General features: G+C 43.2%; 1 protein-coding gene and 1 long non-coding RNA gene across 16 annotated transcripts in view; one reads left to right on the forward strand and one right to left on the reverse strand.

Moving 5' to 3' along the window:
- Positions 1-287: 287 nt before the first annotated feature.
- Positions 288-13,583, reverse strand: LOC310896068. The gene is made up of 3 exons (XR_014581162.1): positions 12,597-13,583; positions 6,632-6,763; positions 288-496 (listed from the first exon to the last, which is right to left on the reverse strand). It is a non-coding gene; the product is annotated as an uncharacterized lncRNA (long non-coding RNA).
- A 161-nt stretch (positions 13,584-13,744) lies between these two features.
- CHRM3 (cholinergic receptor muscarinic 3) overlaps positions 13,745-17,391 on the forward strand; it is a 282,178-nt gene continuing 278,531 nt past the window's right edge. For 6 of the 15 annotated variants that reach the window (XM_083831952.1, XM_083831945.1, XM_083831960.1 and 3 more), the window contains exon 1: positions 13,749-14,031. The gene's annotated coding sequence lies outside the window, so the exon portion shown is untranslated. Of the gene's footprint in view, positions 14,032-17,391 lie in introns of all 15 variants that reach the window. The other 9 variants (XR_014582643.1, XR_014582644.1, XR_014582645.1 and 6 more) reach the window with 4 other exon arrangements.

Genomic DNA, 17,391 nt, shown 5'->3' on the forward strand with positions numbered 1-17,391 from the left:
AGCCAGGCACAAGGATAGCTACAGAGCTGCTTGGGCAGGGAGCCAGGGAAGGTCTGAGCTTAAGTGATAGTGCTGAGCAAGGCTTCTCATGGCTCCTTCTCACACAGCTTTTACTACCTTATAGTGACATACCTTGGAACAAAATATTTACAAGGCACAACAATCTTTGGTGTCTTCTTACAGACAGCTTCTTACAGATTTAGGACATATCCAGAGCCTGAGATGAAGTGCTTTACCATACAGGCCATAAAACTGGCTAAGATGTCATGGTCATAGGACGAGTAAGGAGGGGACACTGAAGGCTGGTGCACAGAGTTGGCTTTGTTCAACACATGGCTTATGGGATCTCCAAAGATTCTCCCTGAAATGCCTTTCTTACTTCTTCATTTCCTCAGGAAGGCAAAGAAATGTTTCCAACTTCTCATTTTCTTTGCAGGTTTGTTTCCCCTTCAAAGTTGAGTCCTTGTTTTCTTTCCTTTCTAACTTCCATGTGGGCCTCTCAGAAAATGGAAAGAAAATAATCATGAGTTAGTTTAATGTTATGCGTGACTTTTATTATGATGCGGGACTTTTTTATCACATCCTTCCTGAGGACAGCTGTAATTCTCAAACAGCTGGTCCACAGGTTTGACTTTGATTGAGCCAAAATCGCAGTTGCTTTAATAATTTCTCAGCTTAACTGAGTCTTAGGTTGGTTCTTGAGAAAGATAAGACAGATAAGGCGTCCTCCCAGTTCTCAGTCTGCTCTTACACCCTTGGTACATAAATAAAACACGGACAGTAGTTTATAACACCTCTAAAGTAATTTCTCTTGCTGTCTCATTATGCTAGCTATTGCTTCTACTGGATCCAGCCTAGATGAACTCTTACTCCATGGACACAGCTACACCTTTTCCCTGTAGAGAAAATCCTAGATGACAGCAAACTTGTTTCCTGACCACCTTGTGTAGTCATGGTCTGGTAAGCGGACAGGAATTGACTCTTTTCTGATTTAATATTTTGCACTTGCTTTGGGGAGATATAAACAGAAGAAAATACAAAGCAGTGAAGAAAGATTAAATCATTCAAAGATAAATCTTTAATAGCTGTATGTAAACTCTGTAAATTAACTCATCTAGAGCAATTATACTTACTAGAAATAGCACAGGTTTGTTCTGATAGCTTCTTAAATATTTTTTGTTTGTTTGTTTGTAATCAATTTTTTCCTTTAATTACTGGATTACAAACATTTAAAGCAATTATTGAAATGACACCAGCCCAATCAAGCACCTGTGATACCACCAATTATCCCTGCCAAAGATATGGTATGTCTCTTACCAAGGTTCCTACTTTAAATATTCTACATGACAAAAAGACCACGAGCTCCTTATTCTGTGATATGCAAACAAAATGAATGATCCTTCCTTTACCTACCTTCCCTCCCTTCTAGAGATTGATAATCCCTCAGTTAAACTTTTTCTGCACCATCTTGACTTTTTCAGAACTAGCCATGTCTCTGCACAACAGATTAAGGCTTGGCATAATTCAGATAAAATTTTATATTATTATTACAGTTATATATAGTATTTATCTTTTAAGTTATCAATTATATAATAGAAAAAAAATAGACCTTTTAGAAGAAGGCATTATTTAAAAGAGAAAAGAATGACTTCTGTATATATGCAATTGGATACCCTAATTATTTTCTATGATTTGAAGACATAAGAAATTTTCAGCATGATGAGTCTAGCCCTCAGATGGATGATACTGTGTTTTCAATAGCAGCTCTCCATAATGCATGTTAACCTGTTAGCAAAACAGAATATCTTCTTGCAACACTCAATGCCTTCTTTATGAGTTGTAAACTGATGTCCATAGAAAGAGTTGTCTGGAGGTTTTCCTCGTATCTGCTTGCAGATAGTCAGCTAATGGTTGTCCAAGGACGTTAAATGCTCCCATGACATCTCTGAATTTGCTTGGCTGCTTGCTAACCAAGAAGCATGCTCCAGCTCCGCTTCCCTGGGCCATGTCCAGCATCAGTGGGACCGAGCAACAACATGTGAATACCCAGACGCACCAGCTCTTGTGCTGGTAACAATGCTTTAGTATGTTTCAAAGACATGAAAAACTGCATTACTTTTTTCAAAGCCGAACTCAGGCCTGCCTTTCTTCCTTTCTTCCCTTCTTCCTTTCTTCCTTTCTTTTCTTCCTTTTTCTGATATCTGTCATTCTACCTATCTATCCATTTTGGTATATTACAAAGTTTTTAATTTGAAGGCAAGCACTAACAATAACCATTCTGAGCTTTTATTTCTGTTCTGAGTGTACAGCTTACTCCTAAAATTCAGTCCATCAATACCAATACTTCTCTTTCATTTCACTTAGAGTCTCTAAAGTAGTGTTACTGAAAAATATGTAAAGAACTACTTTATGATGCAGTCTTTGTCCCCCATTAGACAAATATGGACTCATTTTAAAACAATTTACAAGGGCAATATGGCTTTTGCTGGGTCCTGGGATACAAGCCAGGAGCAAAATACAAGAGTATTTTCCCAATAAATTAGGAGAATTTTCCCAATAAATTAGGAGAAATCTCTGCTTTTATAGTATGGTGTGTATTGTCAAATGTGAGCTGGACATATGATTTGACTATATGACTTAAAAATAATATAATGACTATATGACTTAAAAATATAATATACTAACTAAAGAACATCATAATAGAGAAAGACATGATATAGGCAATTTACAAAATGTGTGAGTATGCAAATCACAGATAAGAAAGCAAATATGTGTAAAAAGTTTTTACATGTAAATCTAGAATTTTCCTTCAAAGAATATAAAATTGTGACTAACGTGTGAAGAAAAAAAAAAAAACAAACACCTTACCTAAGTTCAGAGGTTACATTTCATCGTTTTTGGGGGTATGTCTAGATAGGAAACCTCTGTGTGAACATCGTTTCAAGGTGAGTGAAACATCATATAGGAATAAACATGTTGTTGCTTCTAACATAAAATTAAACTTTTGAGAGTAAAAAACAAACAAACAACAAAAAACCCACCCTGTTTTTAATATATATATATGTATATACATATATATATAAAGATAAGATCCTTAAATTACCTTTGTTTCTTCTATTCTGGCTCATTTCCTACTTCTGAAACCTTTCATGTTTATTGTTTCCCTACCACATAATTTCCTATTCCCATAAGTAAAATGAAGTCAAACACGTTGCCTATAGTGGTTTCTCACATTTGCTAAGCTTTTACTTATTTTGCTTTCTCTCTGAAGGATATTTTATACTATTTTTTGTACAACCATATGCCATTTAGCATCTATAGGCTGACTAAATGAATTAACATTAAACGATAGGGCAGTAGCAGCTGTACAGCAGGAACAAACGCTGAAAGTGCAGCCTGCTCTCAGTGCCTGCTCAGGGAGCTCTTGATATAAAAAGGCTGCCCTTCATAGGCTCATCCTTTTGTAGCTGCTTCCTTTATGTTTTCTATGGTATTTGCACCTTGATCACCATCGGGCTTACAGTTTTCCAGACATACTTCCATAGCCCTATGGAACCACACAGTGTTCAGCGTGTGGCACTAACCTATTGACTCCTATTGATTTGGGTGTGTGAGCACAGTGTAACTTGCACTGACAGAACCTCTTTGGATGTGCTGTGAAGTCAGAGGTTTTCCAGCCATTTTTCACTCAAGTGAATGCACAATAGTCTTGCTGTGCCAAAAGATAAGACTGTATCACACTAAGTGGTAATGTTTGTATTTATACTTAGAGCCATAATACTGCAGTGGCACAGCTAACAGCTGCAAGGTAGGCAGTTCTGGAAAAAAAAAATGTTTCTACAAACTGTAAAATTTCATTACTTCTGCTACTACAAGATCCTGGCTTTGCTTTCCTGAGGGCTTCATCTAATGCATCTGAAAGGGTCAATGTCATCCCTTTTATAAAAATTTTGAACACAACACAGAAGGAAGTTAACCAGAGCAGTTAATATTACAACCTATTTTGTTATTTTATATTAGCATCCCATATCTAGCAGTCACTGTCTAACAACATGTGATTTTGTAGTAGTTCATTTCCTACTCTTTAACTGACCCTGATCTCTGTAAGACATATGCATGCTTATCAGCATAAATGTGTACATTTTAGGCCTTGGCTTCACACAACAACAAGATCAAATATTTACACGATATACACAATAAAATCCTCCATTTATTAGTGTGATTCATGTTTAACACCAGTATGTAACAGATTCATGCCAGTGTCAGCGTAGCCATTTGCTTGAACTTTTCATATGCTCAGAAATTAAAAAAGAAAAAAGGGGGGGGGGGGGGCAAAATCTGTATCTCTCAACTCTCTACTCTTGTAGGTGCTTTACCTTGACAATAATTGTCTCTAGAAGAGTCATGCGAACAATTTTGAAAGGCAGTGACCATGAGCAAAATCAAATTGTACAGTGTGGTGGATGTTAGGATCAGTCATAATCATAACATGAAGAGTAAACTAAAAGAGAAAAATTAGGAGAAAAGACTGGCTTCATTTGCTTTTATGATATAAGCTATGCCACACCCTCTACTTGAATCTCTTCTGATTTAGTGTAAAAAAAAACATTTTTATATGTGTGAGTTTCTCATACAATTATCCTAACTAATTAAAATATAATGTCATCCGCTGGAATGCCTCAGAATAACATACTATTTTATGGGCATGACTTCTGCATATGGATATTAATATGAACATAGGAAATTATGAAAAATCTACTACTCTGAAGCAGATAATTAGCTTCATATTGAAAGCTGTTTAAAAAAACTCTTGATCTGTGAACCTTTTGATTGTATAATTCCCATAAAATTAATTATACTGCAAATTCAGAAGAGTGGGACTTCAGCACTTATAAGCTGTTCATGCTGCAATTTTTATTCAGGGCTCTCAAAATAGATCACAAATATTAATTTATTACAACCCAGGAACCCATGGGAAAAAAAAAAAAGAAAAGGTCAAGCGAACCAATGCTTCTCCTGGCAGCCCCAGCACAGAAGCGAGCATTTTGCAGGGGCACTGGGAAACAGCTTCAGCCATGCAGACTGAACTTTCCCTATAGATTTTTTCCAACAGAATGTGAGGGTCTTAGGGAAGCAGCCAAATCCTTTTCCTATATTGCTGAACTGCAATGGTTTTGATGTAGAGATGCACCTGAGTATACCTACAGGGACTTCTGTGAGAATTTAAGACTTCTGATGATGCAGGCCAACCATTATTGCCCTAATGCTTAAATTTTTTCAAATCTCAGCAGGACTGTACTTATTGCTTTCTAGTCTGCAGCATGATGTGCTCTATTGAGTGGTACAGCACAGAAATACACTTTTTCCTGTATTGAGTGAATTGGAAAATCATGTGTTTTTAATTAGCTGTAAAAGGACACTAGGACAGCTGGTGTTACAAAGCATATGAAAAGCCTTGCCTGGCTTTGCCTTTGCACTTGCAGAACCAAACAGTTAAGTGCCTGCTTTTCTGCAGTGAGTGACGAATGAGAATTGTGTGGCTTGGGGAAGGCGTGGGGTTTTGAACACAGGCTCTTCCCATTTCACTTCGGTGCTGCTGGGTGGCTGCTAATTTACTCCTGCTCTATTGCCTGTTTCTGGATCATGAAACGGTGTTAGTCATAGGCTCCCCAGGATGTTTTACAACATTTCTTGAATCACAAACAGCTGGTGTGCTGTGACAGCATACCATACAGCTCCAGTCCTCCTCAGTCTCGTGTGCTCCTGGGCAGGACACGGCAAGCCCAGTAGCCTGTGGGGAGAGAAGGAGTCAGCCCCCACAGAGTGGGATGTCTGCCTGCATCTCGCCTGCAAACTGGGGACTGGGTTGCAGACTGAGATGGGCAGGAAATTAATGTTAATGGCAAATTAATATTTTCTGAGTTTTGCCACGTTTGGCCTCAGCCTTTGGAAGTATATACAAGCAGCTTTTCCCCTACCCAACTCACGGGCACATGGGCTAAAACCAGTTTGAATTTTTCCATTTTTCATTTTCCCATCCTCACTGTCACTCTCAGATTCTCATCTGTTCAAAACTGGTAGCATTCACAGAAGCTTCTCAGACTTGGGCTCTCTTCAGAATCCAGCACCAGCACTCACCATTCTCATGGCATGCAAATGGAAGGTGAATACAAGTGCTAAGAAGCCAGTATTATTTATTGTTGAAATTATATAGCCTTCAAGATCTGTGCATGTCAACCTTTAGACTCGGGACATGAGTTACATTTTCATTATATTGAAATAGTTTCATGTACTGTGTTCTAGGTGCTTATGTGAAGGGTTTCCATATTTTGGTAACTAATCTGATATTATTACAGAACACTGCAGAAGTGTGGAAATCCAGACTAATACTGCAGCCACCTACCCATAGACCAGCTATGAATATAAATACTTTGGTACATCTTCCAAACTGATTCCTCCACAGCCTTTTCTCCTCCTCCCAATTTCTGAGTCACTACACTCAGAACAATTTGCTAGTGTTTTTTTGTTTGTTTTTTAGCAAAAAGAATGGAAAGCGAATTATTTAATATAGCAAGGATTAGCAAACACATACTCTTTGAAAAGTTCCAGGCCAATCATCCAGATATATTACCTGCATCTTAAAGGTGAAGTTTCTCAGGAGTTGCATGAATTGGCAAAGTGCTGATTTCTCTCTGTTGCAATGTTGCAATCACCTTTTCCAGCTCATTTGATACTCCACTGCAGAATTTCCTCAGTGTGTTCTCTGTAAAAGAACTGGACTCAATCAATTTCCATTAGTGAGAAAGCTATCTCTCAAAAAAAAATCTTAACTCAACATAGCAGAAACACAATTTAATTTATTTGAATCTTTAAAAAATGAAATTCATGTTGGCTCAAGAAGAACAAGTAACTGAGGCATGGAGCTGTTAAGGATAGGCGAATAGGTATTTTCTCTACTCATACTATTAAAAAAAAATTACTTCTGGTCCACCAGAACTTCTAAACTTCATTCTTTCAAGGTGTTTTCCAAAACAGCATAAAATAAGGTCGTATATGTGCAGGCTTTTCCCCATATAGTATACAGGCAACACCATAGGTGGCTGTCCACATAGATTTCACAGCAGCACATACCAATTCACCTACAGAGATGCAGTGGGTTGACGTTGGCCAGCCAACTGATGCCTACCTAGTTGCTCTCTCACTCCCCCTCCTCAACAAGACAGGGGGAAAAATAAAATGAAAAGCTCATGGGTTGAGATAATGATGGGGAGATCATTCACCAATTACCATTGTGTGAAAAACAGGCTCAACTTGGGAAAAATTAATTTAATGTATTGACAAATAAAATGTTTATTTTTATAACTTAGAATCAATTAAAATATGAGCCTCAAGAACTGAACCTTACCAACCTAGGTAATCTGAAAGATTTTTATCAGTTTAAAGTATTTGGTCTTAAACGTTAAGAAATTTTTGCTGAGCAACATAATCTGCCTCTGATTTCTGCCAAGCACTCTCACAACTTGGACATTACTGTGTCACCATTTATGTCTGATTGATAGCCCTTCAGTAATTCAAAGCCAAAGATTAATGATCAAGTTCCCCAGTCTTGGTCACCTGATTCTGAAGGAAGGACTGTGATTTGAATTGTGGAGGTTAAAAAAGGAAAATATTTTTCTTGTCTTGCACTGGCTGAAAGGTCATTCTTGAGCACAAGTGGTTTAAATAATTTATCGTGAGCTACTGAGTCATAACAGAGTTACTGATCTGTCTTTTACTACAGTGACATTCTATTTTTTCAACTCTGTATTTTTTTATTCTGCAGTAGGATTAAATAGCTCTCATTCTGTATTAACCAGGAATGTTTAAGTACACTGTAACTGTGTAATGATGCATCAGACCTGTACCTTTTATAATCTGACTAACAGAGAAGTGCCTTGATGGGACTACTTGCTAAAAAGAAGTGTTCTGCTTGGGAACAGCATGCCTCTATCAGCTTTGAGTGTATCATTAATTTTCTAAGTAGCCTGTGCATACTCACTTTGCTACAGTAGATGATTTGAGACTCCAATGCTGATCTACTTTTCGAACTTCTGTGTTGGCACTGAGAGTCTTCATACCTCGTTAAACTTGCCTTCTTTATTTTGCATGCATCATTGTTTTGTGCAGTCCAGGGGGTTTGATATATATATATGCCTCATTACATATTTTAGTAACTCTGAAAAATTGCCTAGATGTTAAAATAATTCTAATAGCTGCTAACATTTTAAAGGTTCCATTATGTCTTCAAGAAAAATATCAACTATCAAAATCTTTTTTCCCCCTAGTAAAACTACCACTTTCCTAACTTAAAATACTTACAAGTCCTGAAAATATTCTGGATCTTATTCCCTGAGAGAATATGAAAAAATGTCCCATTCAAAAGTGCATCTACCACAATGTTTTTCCAGTTTCTGACTATTTTGAATGTAAAACTTTCCTTCATGATAACTGCAAATGCTTCTAGTTGCTGTGCAAAACAGCTAGAATACCTTTCCTCTTCCCTCTACTTTTTTTTCCCCTTGTTTCTTGACTGTGAACAACAATTATGGACAGGAGTTAAGGCCACTACAGGGATATTGGTCTCATCATGAAGAAAAGGTCACCTCGGCAGAATTTCTGTAGTTCAAGAAAAGAGTAGTATAAAACGGCCATATAAAAAACAAGCAGGGAAAAATAAAACCACATCAGAATGGAAACACGGGATCCTGCCTGCTGGTGGCTGGGCTCCATGCAGGGCCAGCCCCCACGGCAGTCCTGTGTTGGTGACACAGCCCATTCCTGGCCAAGGCCACCAACCCTTGTGCAGTCTGGGGGCCCGTGGGCTGCCGCAGGTTTCCACCCTTCCAGCTCTGCAGCCCCATCACCCCCTCCAGAGTCTGGGGTCTCTCCCATCACAGTTTCCCCTTGTCTGTCCTGCACTGTGTGTCCTGCCCAGACACCCTCTCTTGGGGACCCTTAGGAGCCTGCTCCCTCATCAGAGCAAGAGACAGAAGCTAAATACAAACCAAAAAAGTGAAAGAACACAGGCAATCACAACACTGAGAAGGAGTAATGGGAAAACTGGTTTTAAAAGGGAAGAGCTGCTGCTACAAAGACTGTAGACTCAATTTGTACTTCTGCTGGGCATTAATGGGCAGCAGAGGAGAATGGCTGTGTATTTATGACTTTGTTGTATTATGCTGGGAAAGACACCTTCACTTGTGTATGCCTCATTGTTAGCTCTGCCATTATTACTACATCCATTTCAAAATTTGGGAATAATGATATTGACCTTACAAAGGCGTTGAAACGATTAATTAACTGAAATCAAAGCATTACAAAAATCAGATTATTATGTTGTCAAATAATAAGCCTGGAACTTGAATTTCAGTCATGACTAGGCCAGTTTTATGTATACAAGCCTCCACCTAAACACACTTTTCTACTTGCATGTGTTTTTCTCACATACAAACTGTCAGATATTATAGTCAATGTTGCTTGAAATGATCTATCACTTTGGAAAATTGTGAACCACTGGCATCCACATTCGACATCCTCTGAAACTTGTGAAATGTGAATGAAAGTGTATTTTCTAGATGTATTAAAAATTAGAAAACTCCACATATTGTGTCTTGTTTCTTTTCACGTGTGCTTAGTGGTTGGCCTTAGTGATGGCCATGGTCATCAGCCAATAATGCAATTTTGGTTTTGCTCACACTATGAGAATCACCTGCATTTATGGAGGGGTGTATGGTTTGCATTGATTTATACCACGGAAAATCAGATAAAATGCAGCACTGGTGGATTGTGCCAGACTGACTTGATCCCTTTTTTTGGAGAAGATAAATACTTTTATTGACAAGGATAACTCTGAAGATCTGATCTCTTTGGAGTTCAGTAAAGCTTTTGGCATGGTGACACACAGGGAATTGTTCACTAAGCTGAAGAGGATGAGGATTAGTAAAATAATGTCAATACAGTAAGGCATGGGCCAAACGGGGGACAATGAGGTGTGTTGTGCTGACAAACCATGGGGCTAGATGGATACTGCTGGTGAAATTCCTCGGAGAGCAGCAGCTGTTCACCCTTGGCCAAAGGGAGGGAGGTGCCAGCTAGGGCTGTCGGTGAGGCGATGTTCAGAGGCATTGCCACTGCTGACTGACAAGTGTCTGGTGATCGCTTGAAAAAAAAAAAAAGAGTAACCATAAGGTCAGAGTAGGACATAAAGTGGGAAATACGGTAAGGGAAAGTGGTATAATGCCTGCAGGAGCTAAATACAGGAATTTCTGCCATGAGATGGGGGTTATCACCTGGAAACAGATAAAGCAAAAGAAATCCTTGCTGGTACAATTTGGCCAGAGGGTAACTGTTAGCCAGCAATGTGAAAACAGGAAACAAAACAAAACAAAACATCAGCTTACTGTTCAGGGGGCACTCCCACCTCTTCTGAGCTCTTTCTAACTGGTCATATTTAGTACTTCATCTAACAGAGGTATGTAATTTCACCCATACTGAAGGAGGCTTAATTTAAAATAGAGAGGATACACAAAAGGCAGCTTGGATAAATGGAAAAGCGGAGGGACAATGTTAGAAAGCAAGGCTAGGAGAGGACAAGTTTAGCTTTGCAAAAGGAAAAGTACAGAGTGGGCTTTATAAAGATCTTAAGATATCTGAGACTGGTGAGCCAGCTGAAGTCAAGGCCAGTATTGTCACGAAAGACAAATGGGTATAAAGTATTGAGGCTTAAAATTAGAAGTTCCTAACTATTATAGCAATGAGGTTCTGGTGTCCCTGTGGAGCAAAAGGGAAGCAGGAAAAATTAAAAGACCATGTTAATCATCTGAACTTCTGAATGAAACTAGGCGACCTGATCCAATGTGATGAATGACACTACAGATGAGGAAGTGGTGCTGCCCAAGAAGGTCCTTCAAGGATACCTTCAAGGAGTGCTTAACTGAGATAACCGAGCTGATTTCCTGCTGAGCTTGTTTGGGTCTTAGCTGCAAGTAGAGAGCCACAAAGCACCCTGAGGCTGACTGCACAGACTCCATGGACAGCAGTGGTGTGAACACAGGCACGAAAAGTGCAGGAGGACAAGGAAGAAGAATCGGCATCAGCAAAGACTAGGCTGCAAATTCAGTGGTTCTCAGCGTGTAACGAGAAGCGCATGTTGAGCATCAGCTTATCTGGCTGTCCACTGTACTTCCCTACCTTCCTTGCAGCACTGTTCTCTGCGAGGGCTGGCATGGTCATGGTGACTGAGTCTTGATCCCCCAAGGGAGTCCCATATGGCAGTTAAGTCCTATGCTGGTCAGCAAGCGGAGAAATAAACCGAGTAATTAAGAGATGGGCAACTTCTGGCACCAGATTTGCTTCTTATTCCCATAGACACCTCAAGAAAAATAATTCAGTAATATTTTCGAGGTTAAAGAATATTCTTCTAATTAATTTTGACATCTGTGCCTTTTTAAGAATATGTTGTGAAGACCCATATTATGCCAGGAGCTGTACTATGAAGGCTTGAATCTCTGGTCTCTGCTCAGCCAAAGATCTTGTTAAAGTCAATGTATTATTATTATTATTTGTAAAAGGTACTGTTTACCACTGTGAAAGCAAAATTTATTCCCCTACTTCAGGCTTCCCTAAACAGTTCCTTGACTCTCTTGACACTTATTTCTTTATACAAGACATTATCCAATGAGTGTTTTCTAGGATCATTGATTTTAGCGTGTACATGCTTGCTTTAAAGGCTCATTTTGCATGACTCAAGGTTAAATATATTTATGGTACAGAATTGTACTAGGCAGCCGGGTCTTGATTTATAAAGTATTGATAGGTGTTTAAAAACACAGCAAATTCAAAGCCAAGCTGATCTCAGCTTGTGTTGAATCTTAAAAAACACCAACAGTTTTCTAAAATACGTTCTGCATTATATCCATAGATGATTTTTGCCACAGCCTCAGAAATTAATGAGGTTATGGTAGATACAAAGCTGTGTACTTTTTGACCCTGATGTAATCATACTGTGATTTACCGTTTGGGATCCTCCCTCCTTCCCTTCCCCCTCCCTCCCTCCCCCCGTATGGTCTATGTGTTATTATCCGCCTCAGCCTGAGATCATCTGAGCTGCATTTTGTGCAGTCCCCACCGGGAAGCCCTTAAACAAATGCAATAGCTAATACAAGAGACAAAGGGGAAAAGATGATCAAATTATCCAAGAATATTTTCAGCTACAGCTTCGATGGCATAAAAAAGAAACACGCTATTTCTAATACAATCTTGAAAACCCCGGGAGCATCCTGTGAGCTCACAGCAGGGCGCTGGGTGCAGAAGCCCCAAGGCCAGCCCCGAGGAGTGGCCCGAGACGGCTCCATCACTGGGCTCTCGGCTGCTTCGAACCCCCGCCCAACGTTACAGGGCATGGTGTGATTTCTGACGCTGCTTTTAGATGCAAGGTGAAAGAAAAAGCACGGGCGGACAATAAAGCAAATGTATGCAGAGCTTGAGAACAGAGGGATCTTTTCACCCCCCAAAATTCATTTGGAATATGAAAATTGAGTACCCCAGACTTTACACACCCTTTTGCAGGTGCTGGTGACCAGTCTGTCGCTGGGGATCCGTCAGCAGGCGTCGTGTGGCAGTCCTGGTGTCAGGGCACTGTCGCAGGTGCTGGCACGAGGCCTGGTGCAGGCGGCTGGTGCCCGAGCAGTGTGCACCAGGGGAAAACCCAGCCTGCCGGCCCAGCCGTGTCGTCGCTGCAGGGGAGGGGGCTTCTGGCAAGCAGCTGATCTTCGGCCACCGACCGCGTGTGGTGCCAGACAGACCCCAAGGCCATGAAATCTCTCTCTGAAGGCAGCAGGTACTTGAAATAATATTCATAATGAAGTTAACAGGGAATTGGAACCTCCAAAGCATCCATCGCTGTGGTACTGGTATTTTCCAGGGCACATTTGTGGACGTACGCCTTACCTGTAGCCAAAAAACATGGTACGGACGGACAGCACAGGACACACCTGCTCTTTTGTCGCAGCTACTCGATGGTGAGCAGCACGGATTGCACAAACCAGTCAACCCTCAACTTCGTGTTGAATGATTGTAATTTAGATTTATTAATATTTATGACATAAGAAACACAAAAGCATAGGACAAGGGTTTGGTGTAACACTTCAGCACACACCTTTAGAAGATGCTTTAAAACGGGGCAGATTTCCTATGTTTCTCTGGGTCAGTACTTTTTAATTGCACGTGAGTGGATATGAATACTTCGCCTGTCCTACTGCGATGTTGTAGCACGCCCTGACTGGCTGGAAGGGGAGAACATTTTAAGCGGGTCTCTTGGCAGGTACCTAGGAACGAACCAACGCCACATCAGCGCACGCTGGAGCTGTATGTGACCGGGCTGATGCCCCACACGAGGCACAGTCCACACACGACGGAGAACTTCCCCCTTTCCACCCGCAGGGCAGCCGCCCACCCAGGCGTTGCGAGCGAACCGCCACAGGGTGCGGGCACACAGGGGGTGCACGGACCCCACCGCCCCCCGCACCCCGCCGGCCACCCCCCGGGTCAGGGCCCCCAGCGGGCCCGGGCCTCGCTCTGGGCCCCGGGGCACGGGGCCGGGCGGGGCCGGGCGGGGCGGGGCCCCGTGATGTCAGCGGCGGGCGGGCCAATGAGCGGCGCGGCGCGGCGCGGCGGAGCCAGGGCGCCCCTCGTGCGGCGGCTGCATGGGGAGGGCGGCGGCGGCGGCGGCGGCGGGGCGAGGGGTCCTGGCGCGCCCCCGCCCACCCGGGGGCCGGGACTGAGGGAGGCGGCGCCGCGACCCGGCACAGGTGCGGCCGCGCGGTGCGGAGCGGAGCGGTGCGGTGCGGGTGCGGAGCGCCCTCCTCCCGGCGGGGGATGTGCCGGCCGCCGGGGGCGCGCCGCCCGTGGGAAGCGCGCTGCTAACGCCACCTGGGCGCCGCCGGAGCGCCCGGAGAGGAGAGGAGAGGAGAGGGCTCGCCGGGAGCGAGGCAGGTAGGGCGCGGGGCGACGGTACCGGAGCCTCGGAGGGGCTGGGGCTGGGTTCGGCTTCGGTTTCACGTTTGGGCTCTCTCCGTCCTGCGGGGGGGTGTCCGGGGGAAAAGTTGCGGGACCGCCGCCTGCCGCCCCGGGGCTCGGTGCTGCGCTTGGGGCAGACCCTCCCTCCGCTCCTTCGTTCTCTCCCCGCACCGCTCGAGCACCGCCGCGCCCCGGGAGCGGCGAGGCGAGGCGGCGGCCGCCCCTCCGTGCCCGTCCGTGGGGCCGCCGGGCGGGCAGCGCTCCCCTTTGCTCCCGGCTGCCGCTGCCTGCCTGCCTGCCCGCCCCGGGCCGCCCGCCCCGACGTGCCGCCGGCTGCCCGCAGCGCCCGTCCGCCAGAGCGGCCCCGGGGTGCGCGGCTCCCCCGGCCGGGGCCGCCCCCGCTGCCCGCCGCCATCTCGGCGCGGCGGCCGCTCCGCGCTGGGTCCGCGACCGAGTCCCTCCGGGGGGTCCCCGGGGGCAACCGGGAGCAGGGAGCGGAGCCCCAGCCTCCGCTTAACGCGAAGAGGGTCCGGGCGGGGAAGCCCCGACGTGCCCGGCCGCGCGGGGCCGCGGGTCGGCTCGCCTGGGTTTGGCTGCCCAGCCGGGGGGCTTCCCGTGGCCGGGGGTTACTTCGGGAAAAAGGCGAATCCCGGCAAATATCCGTGCTGCCCATATATAGAAATAGCCGCGGGCAGGACGACGGTAACTCGAATATTGCTGACACACGTCGAGAAACTTTAAAAAAAGGCAAACAAAAGCCAGGAGGATTCCTGAGGATGTTTCTGCCGGAGCAACGCATGTTCCCGTGTTTACACCCTACGTTGGCTGAAACGTTCACACTTTTATTAGATACTATACATCCGTACCTCAAAGTCAGTGAACAGTCTATTGATTTTCCTTCGTTTGTTTCGGTGTGTTTAATCTGACAGTGTTTGGTTTGCTTGCTGGTGTCGGACCAGGGCTACGGGAGATAACGCCGCCTTTTGCAGAAGGGAAGCCCGGTTTGGTGGCTTTCAGCATGGAGGCAAGCTGGTCACTTGTGAGATAGCAGTTCTGCGTGGCGTGGAACAAGTATTGGAGGGTTTTCTGGTGTGTGACCTGGAAAGTTTTTGTGGTTCTCCTTTTCTTTTTCTTTTTTTCTTCTTTCTTTTCTTTTTAGTCCTTCTGTTTTGACCAGAAGCTTTTACATGTGCAGCATTGCCCTGTAGAGACGTATGAAGACTACACAGTTTCTAGTTCTGAATCTCAAAGTAATTCAAAGTAATGTGTTTTTACTTTGGTGCTGCGTACGTGTTAACAGGGTAACTTCAGCTCTAGCGAAAAAGAATTGGTTGACTTGAGCTGAAACACTGAAAGCCATTCTCTTGGACTATTTCGGATGTTGCCGTTTTGCTGGATTTTAGTAGCAAAGCAATGAAATACTCCAGGGATAATCTAGTATGAAATTAATCTGACTTGCTGCCAGCTCTATCAAAACAGGTTGCAAGTTTTCTTCCTTCCTTCTACCTGCTGCGTGCTGCCGCCAAACCCAGAAATTCAGTTTTGCCTTCTTTCGCATTCCATTCAGAAGAAACAGAACTGAATTTATTGCAGAAGCTGTTGTGAGTTGCACAGTCATGCCATTTTAAAGTAGATGAATGGCATCTTTCTGGAGCAGCTGATTACATACTTCATATCATGTATCTGTATACTCTCAAGTGCAATTTATTTTTATTTCTTTTACTAAAGGAAATTTAAAGTTCATCTTACCATTGGTAATATGTTAATAAATTGTTGGATGCAGGCTATATTCTAGAGTAGTTGTCTCAGAAGTAGACTTCCCTGGTGAAAACCAACTGTGACCGTATGAAAGATCTCAAACAGTGCTCAATGGTGTATTAAATTTCACTCCTAAATATTAGTTTTAAGGATTCGGATGTCTTGGTTAATTTGTAAGCTGGTTTAAAAAAATGTCACACGTGCCTCTTTTCATTGTAAAGCTATAGTTAAAGCTTTAAAACCCTTCCTGTCTTGCATTAGTATTTGGATTTCAGACTTGGGACTATAAATGTTTTCAGGAACAAATCCTGAAATATGAACGAAAAATCTTCTGATGACTAAGGTGGAAAATTTTCCTAAATATTCCAAAATTATAGTTGTTACGTTCATACCTTCCTTCCTCCATCAGTCTTGATTTTAGCAAACGGAAAGCTTACATGCCTACTTCTTGTGTTAGCAATTACTGTGCTTACGCAATGCTGTGTGACTGGAAAAGGAAGGGGAAGGAGTGCAAAAGGTACTTGACACTAGAAGAAAGTTTAAAGTGATCTGGACAGTGGTAATTAATTTTGTCCATTATGAAATAATGGCTGGTTTGTCATTAAGAAGAGGTTGTACTCTGAGCTGATGTGGTGCTCTGAGGATGAGACTAAGTATCTGCGAGGTATTTGAAGGCAATGAGAGCTCTGCTCAATGCGTGCAAATGCATGGTTGCTGTGCTTAGTGTGTAATATGATAGAACAGTTTACTAATATTATTAGTATCCCTTGCTGTAGTGACAGTTCCTCCTTTAATGAGGACGTATAATTAGGATTTAAAATAAGCAGCAGTATGGAGCACTATGTGGGGGAGGATACACAGTACCACCACTATTGGTGTCTTCAGCTATTTTTAAGTACCTTAGTTTGTGAATGTGTAACGAGTATTCAAATGGTCTGTAAGCCTAGAATGAAAAGAGCGAGCTTGTTAACACCACAAGTAGTCTGTTTGGTAAGTTCATTCAGCAGTATTGCTGCATCCTCTAGTACTTGGTTCGGTGTTTTTCTTCGGGAGAGCTGCATAGGTGTGTGGCCGCTGCACCAGGTGGAGCTCAGTTGGTCAGAGGTGCTGTGTGGCTGTGCATCACCTCCACACAAACACATGACGACTCTTGGTCCATATAGCATATTATGCTGTAGAATGCACTCTGGGCTATGGTCCTGGGGGTACAAAATAGGATAAAGGTGTTTGTTTCGTATTTATGTAAGCCCTGTATGCCATATTTAGGTTGGGAGCTCATGCTCCAGGACTTCTCTGCCATCTTCTTGTTTTAAGAGAGGATAAGTGCATGCTGTGACACTTTCTGCTCCTTGTGCCTTGGTTGATGCCACTGCAACACAACCTGCATGCAAACCTGGCCAGGAGCGTCACTGAGGTCAGGGAAAAACTGTTCTCCTGAATACAAATTGTTGAAATTACCGTGTGTAAAATAGGAGAGGATGGAAGATTAACCCCCCTCACCTCTTCTGAGTATGTAGTTTCATAGTGGAGGCATCAATTAGTGTAAAGGAAGGTAGGCTTAAGTGAATTTCTTCATTA

The sequence above is a fragment of the Anser anser genome, assembly GCF_964211835.1.
Source record: "Anser anser genome assembly, chromosome: 3".
In the NCBI taxonomy this organism is placed as follows: Eukaryota; Metazoa; Chordata; class Aves; order Anseriformes; family Anatidae; genus Anser; species Anser anser.